The sequence below is a fragment of the Littorina saxatilis genome, linkage group LG3, assembly GCF_037325665.1.
Source record: "Littorina saxatilis isolate snail1 linkage group LG3, US_GU_Lsax_2.0, whole genome shotgun sequence".
Lineage (NCBI taxonomy): Eukaryota > Metazoa > Mollusca > Gastropoda > Littorinimorpha > Littorinidae > Littorina > Littorina saxatilis.
Window position 1 is genome coordinate 27,996,454 of NC_090247.1, and position 7,264 is coordinate 28,003,717.

Here is a 7,264-nt window from a genome sequence, read left to right on the forward strand (position 1 = left end):
GAACTAAATCCAAAGTTCGAAACTATCGCTCTAGTGCGCAATGCATGGCACGATATTTTCAAATGTTCCGACCTAAGTTGGTGACTAACTTGCTCAAATTTGGTCCTCCTCCGAGGAGGACCAAATTCCTTAGTTTCGAACTATTGCAAAAACACAAATGGCGGCCGCCATGACAGTCTTTGATTTTGCTGTACAAAAAACTTAAATATTCGGCAGTCCGACGCATGAACCAAAGAATGATGTCGACAAAGAAGTTGAAACATTGATTGCGCTCTGGAGGGGGTTCAAATACAAGTCGTGAAGTGACCGGCACAGCTGATTTGGGACACGATCTACCTTGAGTCGGGAGATTTGCTATGAACATTGACTAAATTTCCACGTTTTACATCAGCGACTGTACACATTTGGCTTGTACATCTTCCTGTCGCTGATTTTAATCGGTTTGGATCATCCAACAGGTAAGAGCAAGATTCATCCGTTGTGTGCGTGTAGTTTGTGTGTCCCACGGTGTGTGTGTTCGTTTGTGCGCCTCGGTGTGTGAGTGTGTGTCAGATTATATTGCAATAATACATCAGTTTGTTAGAAAGTGAGAGCAAGGGTAGATCTAGATCTGTGGGCCAGGCAGTACTGTCTGAGTGTCTCCGAAACCGTGTTCAGTGTCATAGGAAAATAGGCCTACGAGCCATTGTGTAGTGGTGACGATGAAAGATACAGTTGTTGTTTTTCTGACAGTGACATTGACAATGAACGATCGTCAATGCATCAATGATTATGCACAGCAGCATCGGTTTCTTCGGAACTGTGCACTGTTGACTGAATTTCCCACGGTGGAGCAATGAACAGTAGACACTAAAACAAAGCTAATCTAATGCATTGAAGCATCGCTGTAGATCTATCTCATTCAACTAACAATATAATGCAGTGAATGGCAAATCTATCTCTGAATGAACTGTTGTGTATCCTTATTTGCTGTAAATGTCATGGCTCACACTGCACTCCCAACATTAGAAGTATGTTTTCTAAGCTGAATGCATGTATAATTTGATATAGTAAGTGTGTAAAGCCAAGAGTAACACTAACTGGCCCAAAACAATTTTTGTGTGTTTTCAAATGAAGAAAGAAACTGACTTCACTTGAATCACTGCCACTGAAAGTGTGTCTATTGTGTATTTTTAGAAGGGTTATTCAAGAATGACTTATTTTTCTGTTTAAATACTTGATATTTACTCTGCATGAACAGAGTCAGAGGTAAATGCTGCTGTATAAACTATGATTGTGAAAGAGGGAATAAAAGAATCAATGAGCGAGTGGTTTAATTATAATACAGTTATTATTTATTGTTAATTAATTATTTTATGGTGTGTTTTTTCAGGCCTCCTAAGAAACCAGAGATGATGTGTGATGAAGTGTTCATACAGCTCTTGCATTCAGATATATATGGATTCTGGAGAGGATTCAGACTGAGTGGACATGCTGCTTTACAGACTACCATGAAGAGTAAGTCACACATTTCTGTACCACTACCAAGTACCTGCTTGTGCCTATTAAATTGTTATTGTAAAATTGATTTATGATATATGTAAATTGGCACTGGTGATAGTAGTTTGAAGCTGTGTAGATGTTTTTGGCAGACTTTTGTACGTTGTGTTGTAAAGAGATCTGCGTTTCACATTAGATGCACTTACAATCTAGATAGATACATTCAGCTATGTCAACACTTGTTACATCTGAATCTGAGAGTAGTGGCAGGAGATGCAAGTTTATTGACACAAAAACATTACGGCTTTGTATAAAATAAATTCTTACATCTGTATGTATCCTTGCATAGTACAATTTGTACTATTTATACAAAATGGTACATAAAGCTTGGTTTTAGTTCTCTTTCTCTTCTCAAATCCTTTGCCACTATTCTTAAAGTAAATTACACAGTGTGAATGAACTAATGCAGCACAGGAAAGTAAAACAAAATTGCAAGATAAAATGAAATCATTACTAATTTACTGGAATTATTTTAAAGGCACATACAGTTATTCTTCCCTTGGCTCACCATCCTAGATCTTGCCAGGCTTTTACATGGAATAAGAATGAATCTGTTCACTCGGATACTTCTACATTCAACACCCTGGCTTCTTCCTGCTCAGAGTTAGATTTTGTTGTGGAAACCACTCTCAGATTAACAAAAATGTTACTTCTTTACTTCTGCGAGTGACTTTTGAGAAATTCGTTCATAAACAAAATTCAACTATGCACATGAAGCAGTCACTGACTGTCAGGGTGTCAATATTTTATGTGTCTGGGTGAAGTTATGTTCCTATCCCATGTACAACTGGCCAGATCTGAAATGGCCAAAATCAATGGGATCAACACACATCCCCAGAATCTTCATCACTGGAAAATGTGGTGGGTTGAATTATTTTAATAAAAAGGCTGACAGGCGAGTGCTTTGGATCCTGAAAGTTCTGTTTTGGACTGAAATCGAGACACATTTCCCAATGAAACTCAAACTGTATAGTGTTGATGCTGAAGAGCGAAAGTGTGTGGGTTGAGGGCACACTTGTTTTTGACTAAAATCGAGAAACATTTCTGCCGAGCACAAAGTTCATACACGCACAGATTTTTTTTTAATGTTTAGATTACAATATCACACACACCATCCCCGATCCCAATGGTCATGTGAAGAGCAAGTGCTTCCTCACCCCCCCCCCCCCCCCCCCCACACACACACACACACACACACTGCTCAACACGTACACACCTTCTCCCCCCAACACACACCCTCCCCTCGCTAACCAAAACCCATCCCCGTGAATACTGAAGGTGCTCAGTTATATGTTTTCTTTATTTTTCAGGAAGGACCGCTACATTAAGGGAAGGCTGTTTGCACCTTGGTTCCTGGGTTCGCTGGGGACGATGATCAAATTCAGAGTACCATCACAATTCTGTGCTTTTCCATCTGATTCGGCTGAGAATGCTTGCAGAGGTTTCTACACTACCCGTCATAAAAAGTAGGCAGATGCGTTTGAGGGCAGATCTTACTGATGAGGCTGTTGATTGAAAAACCAAGTATATGACTGAAAAGGCCATTAATTTCCCTACTTTATTCAGAAACAAAATTGGGTTTTCATGACGTAGTGTCTATGCAGTGAAACCTGCAACACAGACACCCCCCCCTCCCACAAATCAAATTCACAAAATCAAGCTTCCCGTGTTAAAATCAACAACACAAATCAGAACAACTAAACCGAAACTCAAACATGTTTTGCATGTCATTAGACAGAACAATCAAATCTTTATCCAAAACAGTCCGTTTTGTTCACATATATCTTGTCTAACATGAACGCTATGGCATGCTGAGCGTGTAGTTGTCAATCCTCTCAGTTTTTGAAGTCGTTTTAGCGGGTAATGAGACCAAAAATGGTACATTTCAGAACTCCTCAACGCATTGTCTTAAAACTGTCAGTGATTTGTGCTAACACACGTCGTTGAGTACAAAAATGAGACCAAAAAATGGTACATTTCAGTAACTCCTCAACGCATTGTCTTAAAACTTGTCAGTGATTTGGGCTAACACATGTCGTTAAGTACACACGGAATCTCAAGTCATGTGAGATATTAGTTCTGCTGTTGCGCGACATGCCAGAACGAATTTTAAAAATAAAAATGTACCCTGTCCAATGAACTGAATTTGTAAAAAAAACAAGTCGCGTAAGGCGAAAATACAACATTTAGTCAAGTAAAAGTAGCTGTCGAACTCACAGAATGAAACTGAACGCAATGCCATTTTTCAGCAAGACCGTATACTCGTAGCATCGTCAGTCCACCGCTCATGGCAAAGGCAGTGAAATTGACAAGAAGAGCGGGGTAGTAGTTGCGCTAAGAAGGATAGCACGCGTTTCTGTACCTCTCTTTGTTTTAACTTTCTGAGCGTGTTTTTAATCCAAACATATCATATCTATATGTTTTTGGAATCAGGAACCGACAAGGAATAAGATGAAAGTGTTTTTAAATTGATTTCGACAATTTAATTTTGATAATAATTTTTATATATTTAATTTCCAGAGCTTGTTTTTAATCCAAATATAACATATTTATATGTTTTTGGAATCAGAAAATGATGGAGAATAAGATGAACGTAAATTTGGATCGTTTTATAAATTTTTATTTTTTTTTACAATTTTCAGATTTTTAATGACCAAAGTCATTAATTAATTTTTAAGCCACCAAGCTGAAATACAATACCGAAGTCCGGGCTTCGTCGAAGATTACTTGACCAAAATTTCAACCAATTTGGTTGAAAAATGAGGGCGTGACAGTGCCGCCTCAACTGTCACGAAAAGCCGGATATGATGTCATCAAAGACATCTATCAAAAAAATGAAAAAAACGTTCGGGGATTTCATACTCAGGAACTCTCATGTCAAATTTCATAAAGATCGGTCCAGTAGTTTAGTCTGAATCGCTCTACACACACACACAGACACACACACACACGCACGCACGCACGCACATACACCACGACCCTCGTCTCGATTCCCCCCTCTACGTTAAAACATTTAGTCAAAACTTGACTAAATGTAATTAGCATGCATTAAGAAAAATGAAAGCTTCAATTTACCTTTAATTTCATACATTTTCAACTATGACTGTTCACAGCGCACTTGTACGCACACACACATTCTTGGAAAATGAAAGAGCCATGATCAGTTAAGCGTGTCAGCCGTGAGCTTTTCTAGGCGTAGGCCTACATTTGCGCTCAGCGCTCTGAATGAGGCAAAATATTAATGTTCGAGTTGAAATCCTCATACCGCCAATGTCTGATAAAATATGTACATGAAATTTAATTGTGTGGCGCATCTGTTATTGTTCTTGAAGATAACAACAAATTAATTGTTTTTCAATGAGTCAACGAAGACCTACCATCAATTTAAGAACTCTTTCTGGCATGTCAATTAACAGCAGACTAATGTCTCAAATGACTTTAAAATCCGTATGAACTTTCCCACATGTGTTACTACTGTTAGCACAAATCACCGCAACGTTGAAGGCAATGCGTTGAGGAGTTACGAAAACGTACCGGTTTTTGTCTCATTACCCACTAAAACTGCCTTTTACAGCTTCTCAGAGGAATGACACCTACACAAATCAACATGCCTTAATGTCAGTGTTAGACCAGATATGTGAACAAAACTGACTGATTTGGATGCAGATTTGATTGTTTTTTCTATTGACGTGCAGAAGATGTTTTGTTTTGGCAGTTCTGATTTTTTGTCAATTTTAACGCGGGAACATTGATTTTGCGAATTTGATTTTGCAGGGTGTCTGTGTTGTATTTTCCACTGTATAAACACTATGTCATATAAACCCAATCTGCTTTCTGAATAGGTTTGGGGAATGAATGGCTTTTTTCAGTCATATACAGGATAAACCAAAAAAATGTAACACTAAAACAATGCTAATAACTTCTACATCTGTTGACCGAATCACTTTATTTTTAAGGTACATAAACCGCAGCCAGTGCATGACCCTTCCACAAAGTGGACATTTTGTAGATCAAATGTAACTGGTCAAATGGTCTGACTTTTGTGCTCTATTTCAAAAAAATAAATTCCAAATTCGGCGGTCGATTCACTAAAACGAAGTTTGACCATGAACGGTATCAATACTTACTTAATTTAAACCCTCCAGACTTTTAGCTTTTATATTATCTGAATGTCTGAGTATACACCCCCTAGATCATCGGTGACCTGAAGAAAGCAGTTATATACTCATAGACAGACGCGTGTGAAGCATGTTTAAATGTGGAGTACGCTCATTTAAAAAAAAATACACCAAGTTTGTTTGAGAATACTCCAAGTCCAAAACAGGGATTCCCAGATCTGAATGTTGATTAAGGTATACTTTTGTGATTCGAATTGCCCCGAATGTTACAATCTTGAGCGCTTAGATCGGGCAAGTTTGGCTACCGCTCAATTTTAAAACCCGTACCGTTGAGTCGATCCCCAAAATTGGGAACTTAATTTAAAATTGCACAAAAGTCAGCCTATTTGATCTTCAAAATTGTCACTTTGTAGAAGGGTCATGCATAGGCTGAAGTTTATGTCCACAAATGTAGGTTATTAACTTGTTGTGGGTTGCATTGTTTTTGGGTCAACCTGTATTTGGTTTTTTTAATAAACGGCCTCATCATAAAGATTTGCCCTCAAACGGATCTGCCTACTTTTTATGACGAGTATTATAGTTGGCTCAGTGGCTAAAGAAACATTCTACAGGATGAATAAACAAACAAACAAATCTCATGATTCTCTGTGCTTTAATGTGTGTGTGTGTGTGTGTTTTGGGGAGTTTGTTTTGGTTTTTAGTGAGAGGATGGCTGGTGGTTTGGATGGGGTGAAAAGCTGAGTGACACTGTGATTGTGGATAATTAAATTGTTGTTGCTGCTGTCAGTTTCAAGGCACCACCGTTCTTCTTGCAAACGCCAAGTTTGGCTTACTATTTTATATCTGCATGGGCTCTTACATGAGGTTAGGCCATCTATACACTTTGATACATACCAAACATTTACATTCTGACTGGGTCATGTGCAAAGTTGGAATGTTTGAATGAATACATTTTGCGGATTGATGCCAGTAGAAGTTAAACAAATTAATTGATCAAACATTCCAACACTTCAAAGTAAACACACGTGTTTTTGACAGCTGGTATATGTTAAAGTGGAGGGATGGTTTTATTCCACGTGAAGCCTGCATGCCACATCTGAGACGTTGAGCGAAATCGTTTACACAAAATATGCAATCATTGTTTATCATCATTTAAATTAAAACGTTCATACACAATGACACAACAAATGTTGTCGGAAACTCAAAAGAACACATGAAAGAATAAAAGATGATCAATGCAGCAAAACGCGCCACTTGTACAGAGTGGGTTACAATTTCATTCTTTGTTTAATTTAGCCTTCACATTTCCCTTATCATATCTTATATTTTAACATCGTTCTGTTCTTGTCAGCTTGAAATGTTTGCAGATTTTACTCACGAAACAGGTTAGTCTTCTGAAGTCAGTGCAACATCAAAGCTAAAATTTCACACATGAGATGCATTTTGATGACCAGCTCTACCATACCGAAGCAATGCATTTAAACTGGCGCAGATTAATTTTCAAATGATGTTCAAGAAACAGCTAGCTTCCTTATAGACAGAGTGTCTAAGTTACAAAATATAGTCATCTCAGTATCCAACTTCATTACCTCTGTTTCTTTGCTTGC

General features: G+C 38.1%; 1 long non-coding RNA gene across 1 annotated transcript; it reads left to right on the plus strand.

The window, feature by feature from the left end:
- Window positions 1-242: 242 nt before the first annotated feature.
- LOC138962051 (uncharacterized) lies at window positions 243-6,353 on the plus strand. The gene is made up of 3 exons (XR_011454386.1): window positions 243-458; window positions 1,373-1,497; window positions 2,850-6,353. It is a non-coding gene; the product is annotated as an uncharacterized lncRNA (long non-coding RNA).
- Window positions 6,354-7,264: the final 911 nt, after the last annotated feature.